Source organism: Oncorhynchus kisutch, linkage group LG18 (assembly GCF_002021735.2).
Source record: "Oncorhynchus kisutch isolate 150728-3 linkage group LG18, Okis_V2, whole genome shotgun sequence".
NCBI classification, from domain to species: Eukaryota; Metazoa; Chordata; class Actinopteri; order Salmoniformes; family Salmonidae; genus Oncorhynchus; species Oncorhynchus kisutch.
The window spans coordinates 36996188-37010238 of NC_034191.2; the positions used below are offsets into that span (position 1 = coordinate 36996188).

Genomic DNA, 14051 nt, shown 5'->3' on the forward strand with positions numbered 1-14051 from the left:
TCCTGTGTGTGTGTGTGTGTGTGTGTGTGTGTGTGTTTGAGGAGGGTGAAATGTGAGTGCTGTCTGCACACTTGCTCTTGTCTGAATGACTCTTTAGGATTAGGCAGCTCGTGGCGGATGTCTAGTCTGGGTCTAGCCTGGGTCTAGTCTGGGCAGATAAGGCATGGTAAGAGGAGAGCGAGGATAGCATGCCGATAGGTCTGAGGGGTCTTCACATGCCTGCCACAGTTTTACATTAGCCCTGGGAGTGACCCCCCCCCCCCCCACACACGCACACCCTGGACCAGCTGGACCGCCCATGGCGGCCATATCCACTCTCAATCTCTCTCTGCCCGCCGCCAAGGGCACAGGGGGATTTAGGCGTTTTTGTTGTTAATCTCCATGTCTTTCATCGGGTCTTGGAGCAAACACACACAGACAAGCTTGTGTATCTCATCTTCACTCAGAGGCCCTTGGCTGAGGGCTTAGCCTGTGTTTGTGAAGAAAGGGAGGGACAGAGGAAAGAGGAGTGTAACTAAGCTATGAGGGCACAGCTGTGTGTTGGGGAGGGACATTGGGAAGATGGAGGGACATTAAACAGTCTTGGGGTAGGATTTACCCCACCCACACAGATAAGTCAAAATATTCTGATTTTGTAGCAGGTCTGTGAGATGAGAAAAGTTGACATGGCACATAGGTTCTACTTTTACCATATGGCTCGGTGCCCCTGGCATAGAACGTCTTACCTTCACATTGCAAACAGATACCATACCGTATTACCGTTACCCTTTAGCTTGTTATTCCCAAGCATTAAAGCTCCCTAACAGGTCTCACTGTGGATGCGTCCCAAATCAGCACCCTATTCCCTATGTAGTGCACTACTTGGGCCCTGGTCAAAAGTAGTGCACTACAGAGGGAATAGGCTGCCGTTTGAGACGCAACCACGTGTCTCTCTGTCTCTGTGTGATCTTATCCTACAGGCAGAGACAATACTGGATCATTGTTGGTCTCAAGTTGCTCCTGTCCTGTTTGATATGAATGTCCTGGCTGAGTCATCGTTTTGACTTGGCAGAGATGCAGGGAAGTGTTTGGGGAAGCAGATTGATTTGTGGCCAGAAAATGAAATGACACTGCTTAGACTCTGCTGTTGTATCTTTACTGTATATACATTATGATAAATGCTTTTGATAAATTGACACTAAATAGTAATGACCGTAATGGGAAGTCAATTTGCTGTCTTCTAGTTAGCAGTATGTATGCTTGGTAGTACTGGTCTGGGTGAGTGTATGTTTGACAACTGGAAAGTCACTATGGAAATTCCAACTCGGCCTTGGCAGTTGGCACACTCACTCGACCCCTTCTTCTTCTTCTTCTTCTTCTTCTTCGATGATGTGTATATATAATGGAAACAGAGAGCAGAACATCCCACGCTCGCACGCACACGCACACGCACACACACACACACACACACACACACACACACACACACACACACACACACACACACACACACACACACACACACACACACACACACACACACACACACTGAAGCGACCCCATCCACACTCACACACACACACACACACACACACACACACACACACACACACGCACACACACACACACACTGAAGCGACCCCATCCACATACACACGCAGAAGGTTATTCTGACCTGTAGCCTTACAGAATAGCAAGACGTAGTTTACTGTGCCGTACATTTCAATAGAATCAGGAAGAGCTCTGAGCTGTTAAGTTTGTACTAATCTTCTGGAGAGAAAAATGCTGCCTTTGCACAAACAAGACAAATACTGATAAGGCATATTTGATGCCTTTCAGCGTTATGACTTATGCATTTAATATTTGTTTGTTTTTTTGCGCCCTCCGTCACACTAGCTGTTTGCGCTTGAAATGTGTCTCCGCGGCCATAAATAATCAATAACGTGACAACTTTAAACGTATTCCCATGACTGTGTTGTCAGGCGTGTTCAGTACTAATATGGTGTTCTATTAGTGGGTTTGTGGAACTACTTCCAGAGAGTCCCACCGCCTCACCTGTTGTCGTGGTGATGCACCTTATGCATGTACTTGTGCATGTACTTGTGCATGTACTTGTGCATGGCTGTGCATGGCTGTGCATGGCTGTGCATGGCTGTGCATGGCTGTGCATGGCTGTGCATGGCCGTGCTTCTACACCTGCATTGCTTGCTGTTTGGGGTTTTTAGGCTGGGTTTTAGGCTGATGTATTTAAATTTATATGCTGATGTACTTTATATGCTGAGGAATCCCAGACACCAGCAGAGCAGAGCAGAGTAGTGTGAGTGACAGGCAGTCAGAGACCAGGGCAGGGCATCACTCATTATACTAACTGACTAACTCACTGACCAGCCCGTGGCTCAGTCTAATTAAGTTTGGGCATTGGACCTTCTAAGCAGTGGTCTTCCCAGAAGCCCCTCGGCCTGTGTCTTCTTCTTCCTTATTGCATTAGATCCACAGGAAGGGCTGACTGAGTGTCTGTGTCGCAGCCTGTTTAAAGCAAATTATGTCCGTTGCCATGCCGAGGTACAGTACATCAACTACTTGACCACCCGAACTGATGCCCTGTGTGTTCTAACTCCCACACCCATCTGGGTCAAGGCTGTTTGGAAGTGTGGGTGAGAGGGGGGATATGTGTGAGTATGAGTGTGTGTATTAATGTTTGTGCTGCGTGCGATGTGAGTGTGTTTGTTGTTCCCTGTTGTTCCCAGAGGTTATACAGTGAATTCAGAAAGTATTCAGACCCCTTGACTTTTTCCACATTTTCTTACGTTACAGCCTTATTCTAAAATTGATAAAATCGATTTCCCCCCCTTATCAATCTACATGTAATACCCCATAATGACAAAGTAAAAATGGGTTTTCAGACCCTTGACTCAGCACTTTGTTGAAGCACTTTTGACAGCGATTACAGCTTTGAGTCTTCTTGGGTATGACGCTACAAGCTTGGCACACCTGTGTTTGGGGAGTCTCTCCCATTCTTATCTGCAGACCCTCTATAGCTCTGTCAGGTTGGATGGGGAGAGTCGCTGCACAGCTATTTTCAGGTCTCTCCAGAGATGTTCTATCGGGTTCAAGTCCGGGCTCTGGCTGGGCCACTCAAGGACATTCAGAGACTTGTCCCGAAGCCACGCCTGCATTGTCTTGGCTGTGTGCTTAGGGTTGTTGTCCTGTTGGAAGGTGAACCTTCGCCCCAGTCTGAGGTCCTGAGCGCTCTGGAGCAGGTTTTCGTCAAGGATCTCTCTGTACTTTGCTCCGTTCATCTTTCCCTTGACCCTGACTAGTCTCCCAATCCCTGCCACTGAAAAGCATCCCCACAGCATGATGCTGCCACCACCATGCCTCACCGCAGGGATGATGCCAGGTTTCCCCCAGATGTGACGCTTGGCATTCAGGCCAAAGAGTTCAATTTTGGTTTCATCAGACCAGAGAGAATCTTGTTTCTCATGGTCTGAGAGTCCTTTAGGTGCTTTTTGGCAAATTCCAAGCGGGCTGTCATGTGCCTTTTACTGTTAGGTGGCTGCTGTCTGGCCACTCTACCATAAAGGCCTGAAAAGGCCTGATTGGTGGAGTTCTGCTGAGATGGTTGTCCTTCTGGAAGATTCTCCCATCTCACAGAGGAACTCTGGAACTCTTTCAGAGTGACCATCAGGTTCTTTGTCACCTCCCTGACCAAGGCCCTTCTACCCCCGATTGCTCAGTTTGAGTCTTGGTGGTTCCAAACTTCTTCCATTTAAGAATGATGGAGGCCATTGTGTTCTTTCAGACCTTCATGCTGCAGAAATGTTTTGGTACCCTTACCCAGATCAATGCCTCAGCACAATCCTTTCTCGGAGCACTACAGACAATTCCTTTGACCTAATGGCTTGGTTTTTGCTCTAACATGCATTGTCAACTGTGTGCCTTTCCAAATCATGTCCAATCAATTGAATTTACCACAGGTGGACTCCGAAAAAGTTGTAGAAACATCTCAAGGATGATCAATGGAAACAGGATGCACCTGAGCTCAATTTTGAGTCTCATAGCAAAGTGTCTGAATACTTATGTAAATAAAGTATTTTATTTTTTATACATTTGGCAAAATTTATGAAAACCTGTTATTACTTTGTCATTATGGGGTACTGTGTGTAGATTTATAAAGAATAAATATAATTTAAATCAATTTTAGAATAAGGCTGTAACGTAACAAAATGTGGAAAAAGGGAATGGGTCTGAATACTTTCCGAATGCTCTGTAATTCAGTATAACCTCCCTCACATCAGAGTCCACAGTCCTGCTTGTCGCCCACACTGCCATCACAGCCTACGCAAGGCATGCATGGTTCATATTACCGTGTTGGAGGGTGATTGAATTACGGCATGGCCTAACTGACATGAATGTAGATGTGGAATGAGAGAGAGTGTCTGCTGGAAGAACTATGAGAGGGGATGGAGAGAGAGACAGGGACAGAGAGGGAGGTGCTATAGAGTAAGTGTGAAGGTGGAATGATGTTTGGTGGGGATTGAGGGGAATATTATTATTTCTTCTTTAACCTTATTTTACCAGGTGAATTGGCTGAGAACACATTCTGATTTACTGCAACGACCTGGGGAATAGTTACAGGGGAGGGTAAACTGGGGATGATTAGGTGACTGCGATGGATTGGGAATTTAGCCAGGACACCAGGGTTAACACCCCTACTCTTTTGATAAGTGCCATGGGATCTTTAGTGACGACAGAGTCAGGACACCTTTTTAATGTCCCACCCGAAAGACGGCACCCTACTACACAGGGCAATGTCCCCAATCACCGCCCTGGGTCATTGGGATATTTTCTTTAGACCAGAGGAAAGAGTGCCTCCTACTGGCCCTCGACTTGCAATGTTTAGTTTAGAGGTCGACCGATTAATCGGAATAGGCGATTAATTACGGGCGATTTCAAGGTTTCATAACAATCGGAAATCAGTATTTTTGGACACCGATTTGGCCGATTAAAAAAAAATATATTATTTAACTAGGAAAGTCAGTTAAGAACACGTTCTTATTTTCAATGACGGCCTAGGAACGGTGGGTTAACTGCCTGTTCAGGGGCAGAACAACAGATTTTTTTTGTCAGCTCGAGGATTCAATCCTGCAACCTTATGGTTAACTAGTCCAACGCTCTAACCACCTGCCTCTCATTGCACTCCACGAGGAGCCTACCTGTTACTCAAATGCAGTAAGAAGCCAAGGTAAGTTGCTAGCTAGCATTAAACTAATCTTATAAAAAACAATCAATCAATCATAATCACTAGTTAACTACACATGGTTGATGATATTACTAGATTATCTAGCGTGTCCTGTGTTACATATAATCGATGTGGTGCGCATTCGCGGAAAAAGGACTGTCGTTGCTCCAACGTGTACCTAAACATAAACATCAATGCCTTTCATAACATCAATACACAGAAGTATATATTTTTAAACCTGCGTATTTAGCTAAAATAAATCCAGGTTGGCAGGCAATATTAAGCAGGGGAAATTGTGTCACTTCTCTTGCGTTCATTGCACGCAGAGTCAGGGTATATGCGATAATAATAAACGTTTTGTTTTCGAAATGATAGTTTCCGACCATATTAATGACCAAATATTAACGACCATATTAATGACCAAAGGCTTGTATTTCTGTGTTATAATTAAGTCTATGATTTGATATTTGATAGAGCAGTCTGACTGAGCGGTGGTAGGCAGCAGCAGGCTCGTAAGCATTCATTCAAACAGCACTTTTGTGCGTTTTGCCAGCAGCTCTTTGCAATGCTTCAAGCATTGAGCTGTTTATGACTTCAAGTCTATCACCCTCTGAGATTAGGCTGGTGTAACTGATGTGAAATGGCTAGCTAGTTAGCGGGGTGCACGCTAATAGCGTTTCAAACGTCACTCGCTCTGAGACTTGGCGTAGTTGTTCCCCTTGCTCTTCCCCTTGCTCTGTTCCTGGTTCGAGCCCAGGTAGGGGCGAGGAGAGGGATGGAAGCTATACTGTTACACTGGCAATACTAAAGTGCCTATAAGAACATCCAATAGTCAATGGTATATGGAATACAAATGGTATAGAGAGAAATAGTCCTATAAATACTATATTAAATTCAACCTAAAACCTCTTACCTTGGAATATTGAAGTCTCATGTTAAAAGGAACCACCAGCTTTCATATGTTCTCATGTTCTGAACAAGGAACTTAAACATGAGCTTTTTTACATGGCACATATTGCACTTTTACTTTCTTCTCCAACACTCTGTTTTTGCATTATTTAAACCAAATTGAACATATTTCATTATTTATTTGAGGCTGAATTGATTTTTATTGATGTATTATATTAAGTTAAAGTAAGTGTTCATTCAGTATTGTTGTAATTGTCATTATTACAAATAAATGTTTAAAAAATAGGCAGATTAATCTGTATCGGCTTTTTTTTGGTCCTCCAATAATCGGTATCGGCGTTGAAAAATCATGATCGGTCGACCTCTAGTTTAGTTACACAATGATGGGTGAGAGAGTGGTGCTATGTGATGGATGGGGGTGCTACAGGCAGTCGCTAGCATAGTGACAGTGGTAGAAAGACCTGGGTTATATTCATAACGACACGTAACCATTTTTTTAAACGGAAAATGGAAATGAGCATTTCTTATTGTACAAGTTCAGGTATTCCCTCCCTGTTTCATCCTGTGTTCTTCTCTTTGGTGTAAAAGGAATAGGACCCAGGGCTGGTGAACTGTGGATGAACAGGGGTGATGGAGGGTAGGGAGGAGACCGTCCCAGGCAGACAGGCAGACAGGAAGTCTGTGCTGGTTAGAGAGAGTGTCAGTACGTCAGGCTGAAGCCTGCCTCTACACATGACAGCCTCTGTTCCAGCTGTCTCTCCACATTAGCTTTCACACACTCACGCACGCACACACGCACACGCACCAGCCCACGCTCATAGTAATATGCATAACCATCCCATTCCAGTACACAGGCCTTCATACTGTACTGTAACCACTAGAGCATTACTGTTGTATTTGTGAGTGTTGCCAGTGCAGACTACAGATGATGATGTATTAGCAGGGTTCCTATACAGTTCTGGCCTGTCCTCTCCTCAGGGGTTTATCTCTGTATCAAATGAACTATGGCTAATGTGACATCAGCAGGAAGGACCGCTGACCCCAGAGTTGCGTATCACTGGAATGAAGTGGGGCCGACCTGTTCTCCCAGGGTCAGACAGTAGTCAAAACACTGCTACCCCCGTTTATGTGGGCTTGGTTCCGCTCCCTCATTCCACAACGAGACACACACAGAGAAGGGGTGGAGGGAGGGGGTAGGATATGTGGGATGGAGAGAGGGGGAGTGGAAACAGCCGGTTGTCGTGGGGACGAGCAGACTTTTCTTGCTCTGAGTCTCTCAGTATTACATGTTTTTGTCTCCAATCCCCCCGGATATACACTACCGTTCAAAAGTTTGGGGTCACTTAGAAATGTCCTTGTTTTCCATGAAAACATACATGAAATGAGTTGCAAAATGAATAGAAATATAGTCAAGACGTTGACAAGGTTATAAATAATGATTTTTAATTGAAATAATAATTGTGTCCTTCAAACTTTGCTTTCGTCAAAGAATCCTCCATTTGCAGCAATTACAGCCATGCAGACCTTTGGCATTCTAGTTGTCAATTTGTTGAGGTAATCTGAAGAGATTTCACCCATTGCTTCCTGAAACACCTCCCACAAATTGGATTGGCTTGATGGGCACTTCTTACGTACCATATGGTTAAGCTGGACAAAAAATTCAATTTTCTTTCAAAAACAAGGACATTTCTAAGTGACCCCAAACTTTTGAATGGTAGTGTGTATATATATATTGATATTTTTGTTGTTGTAAATATACAGTATCAGTCAAAAGTTTGGACACACCTACTCATTCAGGGGTTTGTCTTTATTTTTACTATTTTCTACATTGTAGAATAAAAGTCAAATCAAATCAAATCAAATTTTATTTGTCACATACACATGGTTAGCAGATGTTAGTGCGAGTGTAGCGAAATGCTTGTGCTTCTAGTTCCGACAATGCAGTAATAACCAACAAGTAATCTAGCTAACAATTCCAAAACTACTACCTTATAGACACAAGTGTAAGGGGATAAAGAATATGTACATAAAGATATATGAATGAGTGATGGTACAGAGCGGCATAGGCAAGATACAGTAGATGGTATTGAGTGCAGTATATACATATGAGATGAGTATGTAAACAAAGTGGCATAGTTAAAGTGGCTAGTGATACATGTATTACATAAGGATGCAGTAGATGATATAGAGTACAGTATATACGTATAGAATAACGTATAGTATAGTATAGTATAGTATATATGTATAGAGAACGTATGAATAATGTAGGGTATGTAAACATTATATTAGGTAGCATTGTTTAAAGTGGCTAGTGATATATTTTACATAATTTCCCATCAATTCCCATTATTAAAGTGGCTGGAGTTGAGTCAGTGTGTTGGCAGCAGCCACTCAATGTTAGTGGTGGCTGTTTAACAGTCTGATGGCCTTGAGATAGAAGCTGTTTTTCAGTCTCTCGGTCCCAGCTTTGATGCACCTGTACTGACCTCGCCTTCTGGATGATAGCGGGGTGAACAGGCAGTGGCTCGGGTGGTTGTTGTCCTTGATGATCTTTATGGCCTTCCTGTGACATCGGGTGGTGTAGGTGTCCTGGAGGGCAGGTAGTTTGCCCCCGGTGATGCGTTGTGCAGACCTCACTACCCTCTGGAGAGCCTTACGGTTGTGGGCGGAGCAGTTGCCGTACCAGGCGGTGATACAGCCCGACAGGATGCTCTTGATTGTGCATCTGTAGAAGTTTGTGAGTGCTTTTGGTGACAAGCCGAATTTCTTCAGCCTCCTGAGGTTGAAGAGGCGCTGCTGCGCCTTCTTCACGATGCTGTCTGTGTGGGTGGACCAATTCAGTTTGTCTGTGATGTGTACGCCGAGGAACTTAAAACTTACTACCCTCTCCACTACTGTTCCATCGATGTGGAGAGGGGGGTGTTCCCTCTGCTGTTTCCTGAAGTCCACAATCATCTCCTTAGTTTTGTTGACGTTGAGTGTGAGGTTATTTTCCTGACACCACACTCCGAGGGCCCTCACCTCCTCCCTGTAGGCCATCTCGTCGTTGTTGGTAATCAAGCCTACCACTGTTGTGTCGTCCGCAAACTTGATGATTGAGTTGGAGGCGTGTGTGGCCACGCAGTCGTGGGTGAACAGGGAGTACAGGAGAGGGCTCAGAACGCACCCTTGTGGGGCCCCAGTGTTGAGGATCAGCGGGGTGGAGATGTTGTTGCCTACCCTCACCACCTGGGGGCGGCCCGTCAGGAAGTCCAGTACCCAGTTGCACAGGGCGGGGTCGAGACCCAGGGTCTCGAGCTTGATGACGAGCTTGGAGGGCACTATGGTGTTAAATGCCGAGCTGTAGTCGATGAACAGCATTCTCCCATAGGTATTACTCTTGTCCAGATGGGTTAGGGCAGTGTGCAGTGTGGTTGAGATTACATCGTCTGTGGACCTATTTGGGCGGTAAGCAAATTGGAGTGGGTCTAGGGTGTCAGGTAGGGTGGCGGTGATATGGTCCTTGACTAGTCTCTCAAAGCACTTCATGATGACGGAAGTGAGTGCTACGGGGCGGTAGTCGCGAATGCTGCCATCAATCCACGGTTTCTGGTTTGGGAATGTTTTAATCGTTGCTATGGGAACGACATCTTCAACGCACATAATGAACTCGCACACCGAATCAGCGTATTCGTCAATGTTGTCGTCTGACGCAATACGGAACATATCCCAGTCCACGTGATGGAAGCAGTCTTGGAGTGTGGAATCAGATTGGTCTGACCAGCGTTGAACAGACCTCAGCGCCGGAGCTTCTTGTTTTAGTTTCTGTCTGTAGGCAGGGATCAACAAAATGGAGTCGTGGTCAGCTTTTCCGAAAGGAGGGCGGGGCAGGGCCTTATATGCGTCGCGGAAGTTGGAATAGCAATGATCCAAGGTTTTTCCAGCCCTGGTTGCGCAATCGATATGCTGATAAAATTTTGGGAGTCTTGTTTTCAGATTAGCCTTGTTAAAATCCCCAGCTACAATGAATGCAGCCTCCGGATATATGGATTCCAGTTTGCAAAGAAACAAATAAAGTTAGTTCAGAGCCATCGATGTGTCTGCTTGGGGGGGAATATATACGGCTGTGATTATAATCGAAGAGAATTCCCTTGGTAGATAATGCGGTCTACATTTGATTGTGAGGAATTCTAAATCAGGTGAACAGAAGGACTTGAGTTCCTGTATGTTGTTTTGGCCACACCACGTCACGTTAACCATAAAGCATACGCCCCCGCTCCTCTTCTTACCAGAAAGATGTTTGTTTCTGTCGGCGTGATTGGAGAAACCAGCTGGCTGCACCGTCTCCGATAGCGTCACTCCAGTGAGCCATGTTTCCATGAAGCAAAGAACGTTACAGTCTCTGATGTCCCTCTGGAATGCTACCCATGCTCGGATTTCATCAACCTTGTTGTCAAGAGACTGGACATTGGCGAGGAGAATGCTAGGGAGTGGTGCACGATGTGCCCATCTCCGGAGTCTGACCAGAAGACCGCTTCGTTTTCCCCTTTTTCGAAGTCGTTTTTTGGGGTCGCCGGCTGGGATCCATTCCGTTGTCCTGGGTGAAAGGCAGATCACAGGATCCGCTTCGCGAAAGTCATAATCTTGGTCGTGCTGATGGTGAGTTGACGCTGCTCTTATGTTCAGTAGTTCTTCTCGACTGTATGTAATGAAACCTAAGATGACCTGGGGTACCAATGTAAGAAATAACACGTAAAAAAACAAAAAACTGCATAGTTTCCTAGGAACGCGAAGCGAGGCGGCCATCTCTGTCGGCGCTGGAAGTGTCATCAAAACTATGCAACAACATATGGAATCATGCAGTAACCAACATTTTTTTCAACAAATCTAAATATATTTTAGATTTTAGATTCTTCAAAGTAGCCACCCTTTGCCTTGATGACAGCTTTGCACACTCTTGGCATTTTCTCAACCAGCTTCACCTGGAATGCTTTTCCAACAGTCTTGAAGGATTTCCCATATATGCTGAGCACTTGTCCGATGATTTTCCTTCACTCTGCAGTCAAACTCATCCCAAACCATCTCAATTGGGTTGACGTTGGGTGATTGTAGAGGCCAGGTCATCTGATGCAGCACTCCATCACTCTCCTTGGTCAAATAGCCCTTACACAGCCTGGAGGTGTGTTGTGTCATTGTCCTGTTGAAAAACAAATTATTGTCCCACTAAGTGCAAACCAGATGGGATGGCGTATCGCTGCAGAATGCTGTGGTAGCCATGCTGGTAAAGTGTGCATTGATTTCCAAATAAATCCCTGACAGTGTCACCAGCACCCCCACACCATCACACCTCCTCCGTGCTTCAAGCTGGGAACCACACATGTGGATATCATCTATTCACCTACTTTGTAACCAAAAATCTAAAATTTGGACCAAAGGACAGATTTCGACCGGTCTAATGTCCATTTCTCGTGTTTCTTGACCCAAGCAAGTCTCTTCTTATTGGTTTCCTTCAGTAGTGGTTTCTTTGCAACAATTCAACCATGAAGGCCTGATTCACTCAGTCTCCTCTGAGCAGTTAATGTTGAGACGTGTCCTTTACTTGAACTCTGTGAAGCATTTATTTGGGCTGCGATTTCTGAGGCTGGTAACTCTAATGAACGTATCCTCTGCACAGAGCTAACTCTGGGTCTTCCTTTCCTGTGGTGGGTGTCATGAGAGCCAGTTTCATCATAGCGCTTGATGGTTTTTGCAATTGCACTTGAAGAAACGTTCAAAGTTCATGAAATGTTCCATTGTGACTGACCTTCATGTTGTAAAGTAATGATGGACTGTCATTTCTCTTTGCTTATTTGAGCTGTTTTGCCATAATATGGACTTGGTCTTTCGCCAAATAGGACCGTCTTCTGTATTCCACCCCTACCCTTCTTTATCATTTTCCCCTTACCCTGCCACCTCTCCCCTAATTGGAGTAAACTAATGGACAACAATGCTTGGACAACAATACAACAATGCTTCCACTTCCAGCTTATACATACTACACACATACATACTACATACATTTCACGGACAGTATGATTTACATGATTTATCTTTAGTTTGTTTTTAGTCCCAGCTTTCAGCTACCTTCAACCAATGTTCCCTCTAAGCTGCGTGGGACTCCCACGCACCTCCCCCCGGGACTGCCTCGCAGAAGAAATCTCAGCCCACATAGAGAACCACGAGATTGAACTTCACTCAACTTTCTAGAGCAGTCGAGAGCGATCTACTGGTCGATCTCCAAGGCATTCCTAGTCGATCGCCAAACATTTCTGTAAAAAAAACTTGATAAAGCCTGATGTTCCTATTTGTTTTTATTCGTCTCAGGCTGTTGGCATTATTCAAATCAAATCTTATTTGTCACATGCGCCGAATACAACAGGTGTAGTAGACCTTACTGTGAAATGCTGAATACAACCGAATACAACAGGTGTAGTAGACCTTACTGTGAAATGCTGAATACAACCCGAATACAACAGGTGTACTAGACCTTACTGTGAAATGCTGAATACAACCGAATACAACAGGTGTACTAGACCTTACTGTGAAATGCTGAATACAACCGAATACAACAGGTGTAGTAGACCTTACTGTGAAATGCTGAATACAACCGAATACAACAGGTGTAGTAGACCTTACTGTGAAATGCTGAATACAACCCGAATACAACAGGTGTACTAGACCTTACTGTGAAATGCTGAATACAACCGAATACAACAGGTGTACTAGACCTTACTGTGAAATGCTGAATACAACCCGAATACAACAGGTGTACTAGACCTTACTGTGAAATGCTGAATACAACCGAATACAACAGGTGTACTAGACCTTACTGTGAAATGCATACTTACAAGCCCTTAACCAACAATGCAGTTTTAAGAAAAATAAGTGTCAAGAAAATATTGACTAAATAAACTAAAGTAAATATAAAATAAAATAAATAACAATAAGGAGGCTATATACAGGGGGTAGGAAAGTGTATCTATAGGCTTTCGTTGTTGTTATTATTAGTGGCTTTGAGTCTTTTTTAATATTGAGGATTATTTCACTTTCTCTGTTCATAGGAGTAACAACATGAATTTGTGCATGAGGCAGAAATAATGTGGTGCGACTCGAGTTTCGCCATCAGCTGGAAGACAGTGCCCATTTGATGAAAGACAGACTGAAGGGATGTTGAGAGGCAGACATTCAGTCTACTGCTCTCTCCCTCCGCTGAGACTGACCAACAGATGCAGGCACCGTCTGCTCAGTAAAATAAAAATAAAAACAAATTATTTAAATGTATTCTCACGCAGCTGTGCCTCACAAGTAATACAACAACGGTGTGATCATAACCCTGCCTCAAATTTTGTATTTTAAATGTACAAAAATGGCCCAATCATCAATGCATTGGCAGGGCAATTCAAGCAAAGCCAATATGCGTTGATAATGTATAGCTAACTGCAAAAACATTACCGTTTTTAATTGGTTAATGTTGCATAGACTTACGTTTAAAAAAAAATAATGTTAAAAAAAATCTGAGCAGTAGATCTCGGCTTTCATTTTGACTCAGAAAGAGATCTTGACTTAGAAAAGTTTGGTGACCACTGTTATACAGTTTTCCCTATTAACACTATCAACGTTTCCCTTTACTGTGGCAAGTGTGATTGAATCAACGCAATGTTAGCCACTTTCAATGTAACATAACAAAACAAAACAAACTATGCAAGCGATATTGTTGTAGGCAGAACGCATCGGAGTACGATTCTATCGCATTGACACGCACGACTCAGCCCATACTCTACACAGACCGGTGCGGCAATAATCAATCAGAGCTGCAGGAGGCCTATATGCAAATAGACCATTGTCAAATATGGACCTGTGCCATTCACTTTGAACTGGACTGTGTTTACAGCATGAGAGGTTG

The 14051-nt window shown here is 44.2% G+C and overlaps 1 protein-coding gene across 3 annotated transcripts in view; it reads left to right on the forward strand.

Annotated features, from left to right (window-relative positions):
- Positions 1-14051, forward strand: part of numbl (NUMB like endocytic adaptor protein) — an 80168-nt gene that overhangs the window by 29836 nt on the left and 36281 nt on the right. The gene's annotated exons all lie outside the window — the stretch shown is intronic.